The sequence below is a fragment of the Panthera pardus genome, unplaced genomic scaffold (genome assembly GCF_024362965.1).
Source record: "Panthera pardus isolate Hobbes unplaced genomic scaffold, ASM2436296v1 HiC_scaffold_16, whole genome shotgun sequence".
In the NCBI taxonomy this organism is placed as follows: domain Eukaryota; kingdom Metazoa; phylum Chordata; class Mammalia; order Carnivora; family Felidae; genus Panthera; species Panthera pardus.
Genome location: NW_026526721.1, coordinates 140,640,569 through 140,658,154, shown reverse-complemented (window position 1 = coordinate 140,658,154; position 17,586 = coordinate 140,640,569). Strand labels below are relative to the sequence as shown.

Sequence of the window (17,586 nt, the reverse complement as noted above, 5' to 3'; positions counted from 1 at the left end):
TATCATTTTTAAAACATGTTTGTTTATTCATTTATTGAGAGAGAGAGAGAGAGAGCGAGCATGCAAATGGGAAGGGGGGGGGGAGAGAGAGAGAGAGAGAGAGAGAGAGAGAGAGAGAGAAAGAGAAAGAGAGAGACTGAATGAATGAGTGAATCCCAAGCAGGCTCTGGGCTGTTGTCACAGTGCCCAACGCAGGACTCGATCTCGCCAACAAGGAGATCATGACCTGAGCTGAAATCAAGAGTTGGACGCTTAACCGACTGAGCCATCCAGGTGCCTCTTAAGGTTACCATTTCTTTAAAAGTTTTAGAACTCTCCTTTTGGAATCATCTTAAGTGACACTGCTACGTAAAACATGTAGGTGCTGAGCTTCAGGAACCTCAGAAGTTCCTTGTCCCATGTTTCTCTTGTCTGTCCTTTCTGCCACGCCTCTGCCAGGAGTTCCTCAACATTTATTCATTCGAGAGCATGTGTCCTGAGCACAGCGCAGCGATGAGTAAGTTACTGACTTCACAGTTTTATAAGAAAGACTGGTATGAAGGTGCATCTTTACAACGTAAGTAGGTAAATGCCACCAGCTAAAGGCAGGAAGGGAATTCTGTGGATACAAATGAGGGAGGCACTAAACCGGCCTTGGGAGAAGATACTGATTTGGGCTTTCGTGGAGAAGACCGAGTTTTCCAGATTGAGATGCTAAGGTGTTAGCAGGGGTATCTTTAGGCATGCGCTCGGGGAGACTATAGGTAATACAAGGGACTGGGGGGATGGAAGAAGCCTCGAAGGTCTGGGAGAGAATAAGGAACCTGGGAAGGATAGGAGGGGAATGGTTAGATGGATGGAAGCTGGATAGAAAGGGAAGGTCTGAGAGGACTACTGCAGCCCATGAGAGGGAGAAGGCAGTAGAGGCAGAAAGCTCTCTGATGGACCTGGAAACCGGGCCTTCAGTGAACACATCTCTAATGATACAGACCTCCTGAGGAAACCAACTTCCTATCAGACAATTTTAGATGTTCCAAAAGTCTTCTTAATACCCGGCCCAAACCCGCCTCACCTTAGTTCTTATCCTCATGCCCTGGTTCTACCCTCCTAGACACAGAGATGGAGCGTAACCACGCTTCCATAGATCAGACCTTCTGGAATCCAAAGACAGTTGTTACAGCTCCACGAGTATCTCCTCTTCTCCAGGCTTAAGTCCCTCTTCGTATGTGTATTTCCATATGGTTTTAGCCCCCTTTTCATTCTTACCGTAGTCCTTTGTGCTGGACGTATTCTGCTTGATCAACATTTCCTTTAAGTATGGGACCCAGATGGAACATACTATTCCAAGTGTGGTTCACCAGCACAATCTTTGATCTGCATTCGAGCATCAAATGAAGTTACCAAGCAGCCATTACCACATTACTGAGTCACGCCGAACTTCCTGTCAGCCACCGTGAGTGCTGCTGGGAAGCTCACTCCCTCTTCCATTGAGAGGCAGATGTTTTTTAAATGTGAGTGTGTAACTTTACACATACGAATTAATGTTTCCCTTGGTGAGATGCGGTCCTTCCAGGTCGTCAAGAGCTTTGGGATAGTCCCCGTTTTATGATGTCTTAGGCAAGCATGATAAATACGATGCCAATGTCCGCTTTCAAGTTCTTGATAATGATGCGTAATGATACAAGGCTAAAACAGAATTGCCACCCAAGACCTCTAAAAAATAAACTGTCGGTGTCACTCTTTATTTTCACCCTTGGGTCTTCCTACCTTTTCCCATATTTTAACCTTTTATTTTCGTATTCCATGAGCAGCCAGCTTAGCTCCTCAGATTTCTTTTTCCTTCTCTGTTCCCCTGGTTACACAATCAGAATTTCATTTCTGACACCCTCCTATCCTTCTTGAGAAGACTATGCTTTGGGTTGCAGTCCATAAATTTCTACTAATGTTTCTCCAAATATTAAAAAAAATTCTGAAGTCTCGGTTATATATCTGATTATGAGCCACTTAGTACAGTGCTTTATTTTGTTCTGTATAAATTCCAAGATAACATGGACATCCTTAGAGCAATCTACGTCTTTAATCAATGTCTTCTTGATTTCTTTAATTCTTCCTTACTTAATGATTAAGTAAATTTTCCTCGTTGCTCTCGTATTCTAGGGGATTATGTCAACAAAGGTGCCACCACCAAGGGAAATGGATTTTCTACCATGAGGTTCCCATGAGGGAACCACACAAGAAAAGACAGAAAAAGTAAAGACAGCTGTATATTCTGTAGATGCTCCATGTATGTGTATTTGGTTCATATCTCACAAGTAGATTGAGGTTTCCTCAATGGCAGGAAGGAACCACATCTTGTCTGTAGAATATTGGTCTTTTGCTTCTATCACGTAGGAATGGCAAGTTCTCCGGGGATCAACAGATGTTTTTGAATAACTAACCACCACCACCGCCGCCAACAACAACATGGGTCAATGTTTAAATGCACATAAGCTTCCACCCGCTGGCTGAAGCAATAAAAACCTTGTAGGCTAGAAGACCATTCCTCATAGAACTATCTATAAACACAGACATTCACATGATAGGTCAAGAGACAGTCATGAATAAATAAAAGATTAGAAGGGGAAAACCTATCTTTAAAAAATCTCACTGAAAAGTCAGTAAATCAGTAAGAAATAAATGTTATACATGAATTTAGAAGCACACAAACACACACAATACTCATTGGCCATTACTTGCCCAGACTTCAAGTATAAAAGCAATTCATTAAAAAAATTTTTTTTCGAGGTACCTGGGTGGCTCAGTTGGTTAAGCCTCTGACTCTTGATCTCAGCTCAGGTCTTGAGCTCACAGTCATGAGTTCAAGCTCCGTGCTGGGCTCCGTGCTGGCATGAAACCTACTTAATAAAATTTCTTTTCCAAAAGTTATATGTTAAAAGCTCAGGTTATGGGGGGCTGTCCAAGATGGTGGAATAGGAAGCTCCTACACCCACCTCATCCCGGGGACACACTGAATCTACAGCTATATATGGAGGAGTTCCCTCTGAAAACAAAACAAAACCCTGAAAAGTAGCTGAACAAACCCTTCAAACAAATCCTAAGAGGGTCACATTGAGATGAGTAGGAGAAGCAGAGACATGGTCTCCCCCAAACCCCCACCCCCCCGTGAATGGTGAATCACAGTTGGGAGCATCTCACAAACCAGGAGCTTCTGCCTGAGGAGCAAGGAGTTCCTATCTCGAACCAGCCATTCCAACCCTCCGGACCTGCGATGGGGAGATGGGCCCCCAAAACGTCTGGCTTGGAAAACCTACAGGTCTTACAACCAGGAGACGGAAAGAGCCGGAGGGAACAGAGGTACTTCTATCAAAGAGCTCACATACAGAATCACTTGCCCCCAGGACCAGCAAAATAGCAGCATTTGGAATGACGTCTAGACTATATGTGAAGGAGATGCATTTGCTAATCTTAAATATCTGCCAGAGGGGCAGAAGTATGGTGGGGCCTTCTCCGGGAAATGGAGGCACTGGCAGGAGCCAGTTTCACACTCTTCCTCTACCTTGTAGTCTTTGCAGACCCACCCCGGCCCTGTACTCTCTCCCTACCTTACTAATGCCAGTGGGCGTGCCCAGGTCCTGCATTGCCTATTCCACTGCCTTGGTAAGCTGGTGGTAAGCAGCCCATAAAGTGGTGCCCTTTGATCACCTGGCTCTGGTAGCAAGGAGGGCTTACATTTCTGGGTCCCAAGGGACTACCATAAGCAGAAACCCAGTTTTTGGTAGGCTACTACTCCTCCCCAGGGTGCTACAGAGACAGCAGTCTAAAACATACCCCCAGTCTTCCTATGGAAAAGGCCTATTTGATTCATCCTGGAGCTTCATCCGAAGGAGCAGACTTCAGATTTGCCACACATTTAGAGCCTACAAAACTGATCTCAGGGCACATGTGCTGGGGGACGCCATCTTTGTGCTCTCCCTATTCCTCTCTACAGATCACCAGGGCCTCCAGGGAAGGAGCCCATATACTTGTCTGGAGTCCCTATGTTTGCAGTAGTCACCAAGGGCACACTGTATCTCCTGGGCTGGAGGCCACTAGGGGATGGCAGTTGCAGTCACAGAGGACGGCATATTTGTATTCACATGCTTTAAAAGCTGCTCCCTGAGGGTCTGGCTTCCAATTAGAATGAAACTTAAACCGATCGGGATCCCTGCCTTTAAAACACTGATAGGTCTTGCAACATCCTCCACAAATGGGACCTGTCAAGAATAAATCAGGCTGCTTAGACAATCACAAATGATCAAGAGACAACCAACAGCTAGGTCAAGTTTTAATGATAAGGTTTACGTCCTGCACAAGGCTGCTCCTTCAAGACTGGAAGAAGTAACTGTTTGCCTAATCTATGGAAACAGAGTCAAAAAGACACAAAGTGACTTTTGAGTTCCAAGAGTTCCAGAAGAAAGGTGCAGCAAACTTGTTTGAAGACCTAATGGTTGAAAGCTTCCTAACCTGGGGAAGGAAGCAAATATCTAGATCCAGGAAGCCCAGAATTCCAAATAGGAAGAGACCAAAAAGATCCACACCAAGACACGTGAAAATTGAAATGTCAAGACCTAAAGAGTGAATCTTAAAAGCAGCAAGAGAAAAATACAACTTGTTATGAACAGAGGAACCCCCATAAGGCTATCAGCAGATTTTCAGCAAAACTTCTGCGAGCCAGAAGGGAATCACACAATATATTCAAAATGAAGGAAAACTCTTGGGGTGCCTGGGTGGCTCAGTCGGTTAAGCATCCGACTTCGGCTCAGGTCATGATCTCACCGTTCATGAGTTCGAACCCCACGTTGGGCTCTGTGCTGACAGCTCAGAGCCTGGAGCCTGCTTCAGATTCTGTGTCTCCCTCTCTCTCTGCCCCTCCCCTGCTCTCACTCTATCTTTCTCAAAAATAAATAAACATAAAAAATTGAAAAAAAAAATGAAGGAAAACTCTTCGGACTATATCTGGCAAGGTTATCATTCAGAATTTAAGGAGAGAGAAAGAGTTTTTCAGGCAATAAAAGCTTAAAAATATTCACCAACTACTAAACCAGCCTTACAAGGAAAGTTAAAGGGTTTTTTTTTTTAAGCTGAAAAGAAAGGGCATTTATTAGTGACAAGAAAACATATGAAAGTATAAAGCTCACCGGTAAAGGTAAATATACTGTAAAAGTAGTAAATTAGCCACATGAAAGTTAAAGATAATAAATATAACTGTAACTATGATAATCAGTGAGGGAATGCATAAAATAAAAAGATGTACAGTGTGACATAAAAAACATGAAACGTAGTGAGGGGAGTAAAAATGTGGAGTTTTAGAATGTGGACCAACAACTTGCCATCAACTTAAAATACACAGGACTTTGGCTCAGGTCAAGATCTCACGGTTCATGGGTTTGAGCCCTGTGTTGGGCTCAGCGCTGACAGCTCGGAGCCTGGAGCCTGCTTCTGATTCTCTATCTTCCTCTCTCTCTGCCCCTCCCCAACTTGGGTCCTCACTCTCTCTCTCTCTCTCTCTCTCAAAAATTAATAAACATCTAAAAAAATTTTAATGTAAATAGAATAAATTCTCCGATCAAAAAAAGAGAGCATCGCTGAATGCAAAAAAAAGTAAAGAAAGACCAATCTACATGCACACTGACTGAAAGTGAAAGGAGGGAGAAAGGTATGCCATGCTAAGAGAAAACAAAAGAAAGCTAGAGTACCTACACTTGTGTCGGACAGAAGAGACTTTAAAACAAAGATTGTGGGGATCTGGGTGGCCCAGTCCGTTAAGCGTCTGACTTTGGCTCAGGTCATGATCTCACAGTTCGTGGGTTCAAGCCCTGCATCGGGCTCTCTCCAAGAGAGATCTTATGTTAAGCCACAAAACAACTCTCAAAAGATTTAAAAAAAAATTGAAATCATATCAAGCATATTTTTTCACCACAATTGTATTCCATGACAAATCAACTATAAGAAGGAAACTATAAAAAAATCACAGATATGTGGAGATTAAACAATATGCTCCTGAAGAAACAGTGACCAAAGAAGAAATCAAAGAAGGAATAAAAAAAATACCTTGAGATAAATAAAAATGACACTATAATTTACCAAAATTTATGGAATGCAGAAAAAAATGTTCTAAGAGTCATGGCAATACAGGCTTACATTAAGAAATAAGAAAAAAAATAAAAAGAACAATACAAGTTTTTAGCTAAAAGAATTAGAAAAAAAGAGGACAAATGAGACCCACACTTAGAAGAAAGAAAACAACGGTCAGAGAAGATTGAGCGACTAAAAACAACAGACAAGATCCATGAAACTAAGACCTCGTTCTTTGAAAAGACAAAACTGACGAACATTTAGCTAGACTCACCAAAAGAGGGAAGGAGGGAGGGAGGGAAAGAGAATGGGAGCAAGGGAGGGAAAGAGAAAGAATTTAAGTACATAAAATCAGAAATAAAAGAATCTATGATAATATGACAGAAATAAAAAGGATCATGAGACTACTACAAACAATTATATATCAACACATTGGAAAATACTGGAACAAAGAGATAAATATCTAAGAAACACTATGTTCCAAGACTGAATCGTAAATAGAAAATCTGAATAGACAGATTACTAGTAAGGAGATTAAATCAGTAATCGAAACCTCCCAACAAACAATTGTCCAGGACCAGACAGCTTTGATGGTGAACTCTACCAAACACTGAAAGGAGATTTAATTTAATTTTTTCTCAAACTGTACTAAAAAACTGAACAGGAAGGAACTCTCCAAACTCATTTAACAAAGCCAAAACTAGACAAGGATACCAAAAAAGAACATTATAGTCTAATATCTCTGATGAATACAAATGTAAAAATTCTCAACAAACTATTAACAAACCAAGTTAATATAATAAAGGGGTCATACACCATGATCAAATGGAATTTATTCCAGGGCTGCAAGGATGGTTCAACATCCACACATCAATCAATGTGACACACTACATTAACAAAATAAAGAAAAAATCTTATGATCTTAATAGATTGAGAGAAAGCATTTGACAAAATGCAACATCCATTTACAATAAAAACAATCAACAACGTACGTATAGAGGAATATACCTCAACATAATAAAAGCCATAGATGACAAGCCCGCAGGTAACATACTCAATGGTGGAAAGCTGAAAGCTTTTCCTATGAGATCAGGAACAACACATGAATAAAGACTCTTAAATATTTAACTCAACATTTTATTAGAAGTCCTAGGTAGAGCAATTAGGCAACAACAAAGAAACACAGGCATCCAAGTTGGAAAGGAAAAGGTAAAAGTGTCACTATTTATGAATGACATCATTTTATATATAGTAAATCCAAAAAACCCCCCAAAAATTGTTAGAACTAATAATGAATTCATTAAAGTTGCAGTGTGTGGGGGCACCTGGGTGGCTCAGTCGGTTAGGCAACCGACTTCGGCTCAGGTCATGATCTTGCAGTTCGTGAGTTCGAGCCCCGCGTCGGGCTCTGTGCTGACAGCTGAGCCTGGAGCCTGCTTCGGATTCTTTGTCTCCCCCTCTCTCTACCCCTCCCCTGCTCATGCTCTGTGTCTCTGTGTCTCTCAATAATAAATAAATGTTAAAAAAAATTTTTAAAAAAAGTTGCAGTGTACTAAAATCTGTTATTTTCATATACTAACAACAAACTACCAAAAAGAGAAATGAAGAAAACAACTCCATTTGCACCTGAAAGAATAAACTATCTAGGAATAAATTTAACCAAGGAGGTAAAAGATATGTACACTGAAAACTGTAAGATAGTGATGAAAGAAACTGAAGCAGACACAGATAATTGGAAACATATTCCGTGCTCACGAATTGAAAGAATATTGTTAAAATGTCCATATTACCCAAAGCAATGTACAGATTCAAAGCGCTCCCTATCAAAATGCCATTTTCCACGGAACTGAAACAATCTACAATTTGTACGGAACCACAAAAGACCTCACAGAGCCAAAGCGATCCTGAGAAATAACAACAGAGCCGGACACATCATCCTCCCTGATTTCAGACTATACGACAAAGCTGTGGCAATCCAAACAGATGGTACTGACATAAAAACAGACCCACAGATCCATGAACAGAATAGACAGAGCAGAAATAAAACCATGCATATATGGCCAAATTAGTTTACAACAAAGGAGACCTGAATATTAAATGGGGAAAGGACACTTTCTTCGATAAACGGAGTTTAAATCAGACAATGGTGCAAACTGAACTACATACAAAAGGATGAAACTAGCCTATTTTATACCACACGTAAAAAAATTAACTTACAATGGATTAATGACTTAAATGTAAGACCTGAAGCCACGGAACTCCTAGAGGAAAGCATAGGCGATAAGCTCCTTGACACAGGCGTTGTTGATTTTTTTGGTCTGACTCCACAAGCAAAGAATGACAAAAATGAATGAGCAGGATTACATCACGTTGAAAATCATTTGTTATAGCAAATAAAGCCATCAACAAAATGAAAGGCCACCTACTGAATGGGAGAAAATATTTGCAAACTTAGGGATTAATATCTAAAATAGAGAAACAACGCCTACAACTCAAAAGGCAAAAAATAAACAATGCAATTGAAAAAGGGGCAGAGGATTGGAAGAGGCATTTTCCAAAGAAGACATCCAGATGGCCAACCGACGCATGGAAAGATGCTCAACATGACTCATCGTCAGGGAAACGCAAATCAAAACCACAGCAAGATACTACCTCACGCTTATTAGAAAGGCTATTATCAGAAAAGACAAGAAATAACAAGTGGTGAGGATGTGGAGAAAAGGGAACTTCAGGAAATGTAGGTAGGAATGTAAGTGGGTACACTCACTGTGGAGAAAAGTACGAAGGCTCCTCAAAAAATTAACAATAGAACTACCATGTGGTCCAGCAGTTCCATTTCTGGGTATTTGAAGAAAGGGACACACGAATTCAAAAAACTATATGTACTCCTGTGTTTGCTGCAGCATTATTTACAATAGCCAAGATACAGAAGTAACTTTGGACCTAAATGTCCATAAACAGATGAATATGATCGCTCATATTTGAAAGTCACCAAGAGAGTAAATCCTACAATTGCCTATCACAAGAAAGAAAATCGTTTTGGTCACTTTGCGTGGTGACAGATGGTCACAAACTTATTGTGGTCATCATTTCGCAATGCACACAAATACTGAATCATTATGCTGTGTATCTGAAACTAAGGGAACTTTATATGTCAATTATATTGCAATAAAAAGAAACCACACTGACTCTATGCATGTATATGCTCTGTGGCGTCAATTTCTCTTATCAGGTCACCAAGGAAAGTTTGTTCCCATGAATATTTCTCCAAAAGAGTACTTAAAATAACCATATGACTGAAGGATCTCAAGTTGTTAAAATTAGAAAATAAAACAAAAACAATACAAAAGACCAGGTTCTGGGAGTCGTTAGCAGCTCCACTAAATATAAATAAAACTATCTACATAAACTACTTTAACAGGATATAAAATCTGTGCAATTAGATTCTAAAATTACAGGGTTTTTTTTTTTTTTTTTTTTTTTTACCCAACATTCAGCTCTGTGAGAGCCCTTCATGGCAAATACTGATTCTTACTCAACAAGATAAATTTTATCTTTTTTAGCTTTTATTTTTTCACTTACAAGGTGCATAATAATTAAGGATTTTGGTTGCCAAGGGTGAAATGCTGTCTCAAACTCCAAGTTCAATTGTTTCGTGAATTTGTAATTGCACCCTTTCTGAGGGATGGGGAAGGCAGAGGAGGAAATTCACAAAAGTGACACAAAGCAGATAATAATAGCGTCCCATGAGGAATTCATAATGATATTCAAGGTGCAAGGGAAGAAAACTGTTTGCATCACAAAGAATGATCTCTGATCACCCATGACTAGCCACTACTGAGATGGCTATACATCTAAGGACCCACCTTGAATTCTGACAAGAGATTAAACATGTAGGTCTTGATCTCCAGGGAAAATTCCCGTTTGTCTTAATCTACTGTGTCTATGAAGTTAGGGGTAAGGATGTTTGAGAGAATTCAGCAGGTACTTACTTTGGGATCACGGCTGGTGACAAAAAATGGGTGGGTATTTACCCTGAAGCTAACTCCCAGTTTAAACTTGTCCTACCTCACTTTATTTTTTATACCTAGACTAGATGCCAAGTACTTTTACATCATGCAGCATTGTCCCCCTCTCCCACACACATCCCCCAACACCTTGCCTTGATATTACACATTTTAAGCATGGTTTTAATGCTCTTCCCACTTGTAGGTGCTGCATTTAAGGAAAGTTGTCAGAGAAGGAAAAACCAGCTGGCCGCTAAGGCGAGCCCTCGTTGATGGCATTAAGAATTTCTACTCTCCTCAATCAGTTTCTCGGCTTTGCAAAACAGAGGTGGGATGTCCTTTGTTGATTCAGAGATGACTGGACTGTCACCACATTTTCAAGAAACTGATTATTAACATAGATTTTCATTTGCTAAGTTAAGTGGAGAAGCCACCTGTGCCCAGAGAGGTTAATCGTGTTCTCCATGGAACTGCTTCTCAGTACAGGGTACCGGAGATATTAAAGAGGAGAGGAAATATATCTGAAATCTACTATCCCGGCTGTAGAAAAAACCGATGAACTGTCTCCATCCCACAGTCAAGGCATACCTGTGATGAACTATACCAGCTACACATACCTCTCCTTTGGATAATATTCCAGAAACCCGGAAAAAATTTTAATAGTATACTCCTTTTTCTGTGAGTCATTACATGTCTCATATCATGCCAGCCAACTGAAAGGGCTGACATTTTATTTCAGATCATTTCATCATGTTTTCCTTAGAATATGTAATTCTAGCAACATGTTTGTAGCTCTTAGGCTGTTTACTCTGGATTGGTTAAGTTCATCCATTACAAAGTGGATCATGGGCCACCTGGATATCCGTCCGCATCCAAAAGCATCAGGTTGGACCACACCACAAACAGAAATTAATTCAAAATGGATCAGGGGTCTAAATATAAAAACTCAAACTAGAAAACTGGGAGGAGGAAAAACATAGGTCTAAATTTTAGTGACCTTGGATTAGGTAACGATTTCTAAGACAGGACACTAAAATCAAAAAGAAAAAAACCACATAAATTGGACTTTGTGAGTTTTATAAACTTTCATGCTTCAAATGGCACCATCAAAAAAGTGAAAAGAGGGGCACCTGGGTGGCTCACTCGGTTAAGCTTCCGACTCTTGATTTTGGTGTACATCATGATCTCACGGTTGTGAGATCAAGCCTTGTGTCGGACTCTGGGCTGGGTGTAGAGCCTACTTAAGATTCTCTCTCTCCTGGGGCGCCTGGGTGGCTCAGTCGGTTGAGCGTCCGACTTCAGCTCAGGTCACGATCTCGCGGTCCGTGAGTTCGAGCCCCGCGTCGGGCTCTGGGCTGATGGCTCAGAGCCTGGAGCCTGCTTCCGATTCTGTGTCTCCCTCTCTCTCTGTTCATGCTCTGTCTCTCTCTCTCTATCTCAAAAATAAACTTAAAAAAAAAAAAAAGATTCTCTCTCTCCTGCCCCTCCTCTGCTCTCTCTTTCAAAAAAACAAAAACAAAAACAAAACAAAAAGAAGAAAAAGAAGGAGAAGGAGAAGAAGAACATTGAAAAGAGAAAAAAGAAAAGTCAAAGAATGGGAGGACGAATTTGCAAATCATGTATCTGATAAGTGACTTCTATTCAGGATATATGAAGACCTCTTACAATTCAACCACAAAAAGACAACCCAATGGAAAGGTGGTCAAAGTATTTGAATAGATACTTTGCCCAAGAAGGTAGGCAAATGGTTAAAATCAACATGAAAAGACACTCACAATCAATAGTCATGAGGGAAATGCAAATCAAAACCACACTGAGATGCCCCTCACCCTATCACCCAGAGCTAGGATGAACAAATTTGAGAATGAGAGAATGTGGAAAAACTGAACCCTCACCCCTTGCTAATGAGAATGTAAAACTGTGCAGCTGCCTTGGAAGTTCGTACCTCAAAAAGTTATACATAGAGCTACTGTGTTACCCAACGATTCCACTCCTAAGAGTATGCCCAAGAGAAGTAGAAAAAATACGTCCACACGAAAGCTTGTACGCAGATATTTATAGCAGCCTTATTCACAATATCAAATAAGTAGAAACGAACCAATGGTCACCAGATAAAAAATAGATAGACAAAACATTGTGTAGCTACACAATGGAATATTATTTGGCCTTAAAAATGAAGTACCAACGCACACTATAACATAAAGGAATCTTTTAAAAAAGTTTATTTTGAGAGAGAGAGAGAGAGAGAGCGAGCAAGCGAGCCAGCAAGCAGGGGTTGGGGGAGGGCAGAGAGGGAGAGAGAGAATCCCAAGCAGGCTTTGGCATGAGGAGGAGCTCAAGCTCACAAACCGTGAGATCACGGCCTGAGCCAAAACCAAGAGTTGGACACTGAACTGACCGAGCCACCAGGAACCACTACAACATAGATGAATCTTGAATACATTATTTATTTTTATGTTGGCATGTTTTTTTACTTTTATTTATTTTTTTAATTCAATTTTTTATTTTTTAAAATGTACATTCAAATTAGTTAGCATATAGGGCAACAACGATTTCAGGAGTAGATTCCTTAGTGCCCCTTACCCGTTTAGCCCATCCCCCCTCCCACAACCCCTCCCGGAACCCTCAGTTTGTTCTCCATATTTATGAATCTCTTATGTTTTGTCCCCCTCCCTGTTTTTATATAATTTTTGTTTCCCTTACGTTCATCTGTTTTGTGTCTTAAAGTCCTCATATGAGTGAAGTCATATGATTTTTGTCTTTCCCTGACTAATTTCACTTAGCATAATACCCTCCAGTTCCATCCACATAGTTGCAAATGGCAAGATTTCTTTCTTTTTGATTGCCGAGTAATATTCCATTTTATAGATATACCCCATCTTTAACCATTCATCCATCGATGGACATTGGGCTCTTTCCATACTTTGGCTCTTGTTGCTAGTGCTGCTAGAAACATGGGGGTGCATGTGTCCCTTCGAAACAGCACACCTGGATCCCGTGGATAAATGCCTAGTAGTGCAACTGCTGGGTCATAGGGTAGTTCTATTTTTAGTGTTTTGAGGAACCTCCATACTGTTTTCCAGAGTGGCTGCACCGGCTCGCATTCCCACGAATACATTACTTCAAGTAAAAGAAGCCAGTCACAAAAGACCACATATTGTATGAGTCCGTTTATAGGAAATGTCCAGAATAGGCATCTCTACGGAGACAGAAAGGAGAACAGTGGTTGCTAGATGCTGAGGGAAGGTGGAAGAGCTACTGACTGCTAACTGGGTGTGGGGTTTCTTTTGGGTGATCAGTGCTCTTAGGTAGTGGTGACGTCCGCACAACTCTGAATATTAAAGCTGTTATTAAAATAAAGGTACTTTTTCTTTTCTTTTTTTTTTTAAGAGCGTGTCTGAGTTACTGACCAAAAACCTTATTCATTAGTTTTGGAGGATTTTTTTTTATGTTTATTTATTTTTGAGACAGAGAGAGAAAGAGAGTGAGCACGCACGTGCAAGCGTGCGGGAAGGGCGGAGAGAGAGAGAAGGAGACAGAATCTGAAGCAGGCTCCAGGCTCCGAGCTGTCAGCACAGAGCCCGAGGTGGGGCTTGAACTCATGAACCATGAATGAGATCATGACCTGAGCTTAAGTCGGATGCTCAACGGACTGAGCCACCCAGGCACCCCTGGAGTATGATTTTTAAAAACGATCACCAGCCCTTGTAAAACAAAGTACTGCTAAGAGGATACGCGCTTCCCCTAACCCTACAGTGTAAGACACACTAAAATGACCCATGGTATTTGAAACGTAAAGAGAGGAAAATAAAAGACAAAAGGGGAAAGAAAGAGAACGTTAATTAAAATAATACTCTGCTTACTTTCAGATCATTTTATGCTGCTGTTTTAGGAAGTCATCCCAAGCGACTGCCGGATAAATGGCACCAACTTATTAGAAGATCATTGTAGGACTTTAGTAACCAGAGTCTCTAACTGGATGGCCCGGAGTCTACTGAATATCGTTCTGTATAGAATCCTTCGGTTGTGAGGTATTAATGCAGGAAAGCTTTTAACTGTTAAAGGAAATCTTTTCAGATAAAAAGAGAACTTTATTAAATGGAAAGATGGCAATTACTCTAATAGCACAAGATGCTGTCTTTGAAGCAACACCAAAAGTACAGAAAAATACCAAATGTGGAAAGTGCACAGCCTGGTTAGCTCAATACTGCAAGACTGATAACCTGTGTTGAGAGTTAGTTAGAGAACGAGAGGAATAAGAGGGCAGACAATTAGCAAAATTAGGCTATTCTTACGATCTCTAAGCTCTTAAGTGAAAATTCTAATCTTAAAAATGTACATTAACCCTAAGAATTCAACTTCCAGATAAGTAACAGCATCAGAATTCAACACTGGTCCTAGGACTCTTGATCAAAACATATTTCATGAGGAAGAGATCGCCTCTATTTTTCCCAAACCCTCTACCAAATATCAAATTCAGCATGAAACGAGAGGTCACCAGAATGACAGAAGAGTAGGGTTGTAAAATTTAGCATCGATTTTCTCTATGACACGTGTATATATTAATATCAGTACTTTAAAGCACCAGCTCTCTCACTGGCCGAAGCGCATACGGAGGGGAGAAAGAATTTTCCTTCCCTCCTTCTCTGTGCCGCCTTCTCTTCCTTTCCTCCTTCCTGCCCTCTCTTCTGATTACCTCCTATAGTTCACTCCTTCCTTCTGTTCTCTTTTATTTGTAAAATCATGGCCATTCATGCGTTGTTCACGCTTTTTGCATTTCAAGCATTCGAGGCCTTTTAGAAGTGGCCTTCTCAGTCTTTACAAAGCAAGGAGGGGGCGCGCCTGGGAGGCTCAGTTTAAGCATGGATTCTTGATTTCAGCTCAGGTCATGACCTCATGATGGTGCAATCGAGCCCGGTATCAGGCTCTGTGCTGAGAGTATGGAGCCTACTTGGGGTTCTTTTTCTTTTCTTTTTCTTTCTTTCCCTCCCTCTCTGTCTCTCCCTTCCCACCCTCTCTCTCCCCACCCCCGCCTCTGCTCCTCTCCTCTGCTTGCGCGCTCTCTAAAAACAAAACAAGAAAGCCAGTAGATGGAATATTTCACCAGAGAAACGTAAAGCAAGAAACTGCCAATCTGCTGTTTTGAGGGAAGAGAAAACAGGGTATTACTGTCTTGGAAAGTATGTGGAGCTTAAATCATGTTGATGAGTAAAATTAGGTGGAATCCCCAGCTACTTCGTTACATCTGTCGTTTTTATTTACTGTTAAATTCTAACAGCATTGTTCTTGGCACAATTAATATTTGCTGAATGAATGAAACCAGACAGCCACATTACAACCCCATCAGAAATCTGAATATTTCTTCATTGTCTTTTTGTTCTTTAAAGTTTATTTATTTTTGAGAGAGAGAGACAGAGTGTGAGGGGGGAAGGGGCAGAGAGAGAGGGAGACACAGAATCTGAAGCAGGTTCCAGGCTCTGAGCTGTCAGCACAGAGCCCGATGCGGGGCTCGAACTCACGGATCGTGAGATCACGACCTGAGCCAACGTCAGACACTTAACCGACGAGCCACCCGGGCACCCCAGAAATCTGAATATTTCTGAGGAATACACAAAGAGAGTATCTAAAAAGGCAAAAGAAGTATAGAGTTAAAACTAAGATCCCCTGAAATAATTCAAATGTAGTCCTTTCTCGGGCTCTGTCAACTTGGGGTTATTGATCTTATAAGGTATCTAGAGGTATTTGATTTCTATAACCCCAGAGTTGATTTTAATGTAAAAAACAGAGGTGATGAAAGTCTCTAGTGTCTGAATAAGTTTTGGAGTACTTTAAAGCATTTTTTGCTCACAGATACAAGTACTGTGGGAAAAAAAATCAGGAGATTCCTACCTCTGTTTTTGTTTTTTGGGGTTTTTTTGTTTGTTATTTTTTTCCATTTCTGTTGTAAGGCACAAAAAAGTGAGTAAGCGTCAAAGAAGGCTGTTTGTAACAACACATTTTCACCACATGCGTATATCTGCGTATATGTTTCTTCACTCTGCCCTCTTACCTTGTAACCTCACTGAAGGGCTGTAATTAAGGAAGAGAAAAGCAGTCAACCACATGAAACAACAGACTTGCTTATTACATTTATGGAATGTTTTGTCTGTGATTTAAGTGAGTAAAAGGCCTGATGGCTATTACAGACACAGAGGAAAAAGGCCAGTTGGATTTTACTCTAATGAAGAATGAACACACTTCCCTTTTGCTTGAATTCTGAAAATACATCCAATCTCTTTTCAGTAAGGAGAAAGAGGTTTCTTTTACAGTTCAGTATCCTAACTCACCTCAAATATCCCTATTTCTTAAGATTTACTATCATTGTAAGCCCAGCTTCCAGAACCTTCTTGGTCTTCTGAGTAAAGTTTTCTTTATAATATTTGATGGAGAGAATAATGGGTGGTATTCGCCAAGATGGATGAAATCTGTTGGAGACGTTCTCTCTACATATTATAACGAAAGATTTCAGACAAAATACTGAAAGCAACTGAGGATCCTAAAGAGTAAACAATCGATCGCAGGCCAATAGTGAGGAAAGGGAAAACCTGAAGAACGACCAGTTCCACTGAAAGTTCTGGTTAGGATAGTACAATGGCCGGAGTTGTGGAACTATGCAATGGGCATGGGCAGCAATATTCAGAGAAACCCTTCTTTGTGGCTAATTAGGAAGTCGTGAGCCAGAAGTTGCTGGGGGGGGGGGGGAATACCTGAGGTTGCTGGGGGATGTTTTGTTCTCACCCGGCCCTGCTCTGAGAACAGTCCCAGTCATGAACTGTATTGATGTGGAAGGGACAGTAACAGTGGCAACAAGGACACGGGTATCAAAACTCCGAGAGAAAAACCCTGCTGACAGAGGAACCAGTACAAAAGGTCTCTGAGGGCTGAAGCGTGTCGGGAGAATCCCTATAATTTTTTTCTTCCTTCTTTTCTCTTGCTGCTTCACCCCAAGGATGGATGTAGTCACTTAGAAATATGCAAGAGTAAAGCAGAGAAACAACTTTCTGGCCAGAGAAACCAGGATAAGGGTTCCTTCTGGAATGAGAGAGTATGGGAAGATCCCAGGGAAGAGCGGATTGGGGAAGGGAATCCTCTAATTCTAGATTATAAATGGATACATATCCCAGGCTTACTTTCAATCCATGGATGCAGGGAAGAGATGCAAATTGTGGGGTTCAGAACAGGCCACTCTACAAGATGGTAATTCAGCATCCTGAATATTTTAGGCTAAAGCAAGTTGAAAAATGTCATGTGCAAGAAGGACTCTTTGACCTCGCCTTTTTTAGCTAAGTCAGGTCATAGAAACAGAAGGTTCTAGAAGGACTGATTTCTCCCTTTTCTCCTGAAGGAGGTCATAAGACCCTCCTGTGAGAGGTGCCCTTCTTATACTTGGAGGAAAGGAGCATCCTCATTTCTGGGAGGATGAAAAGGGACAGAGTGGCATCCAAGT

General features: G+C 40.9%; 1 protein-coding gene across 3 annotated transcripts in view; it reads right to left on the bottom strand.

Moving 5' to 3' along the window:
• RARB (retinoic acid receptor beta) overlaps window positions 1-17,586 on the bottom strand; it is a 530,011-nt gene that overhangs the window by 323,110 nt on the left and 189,315 nt on the right. The gene's annotated exons all lie outside the window — the stretch shown is intronic.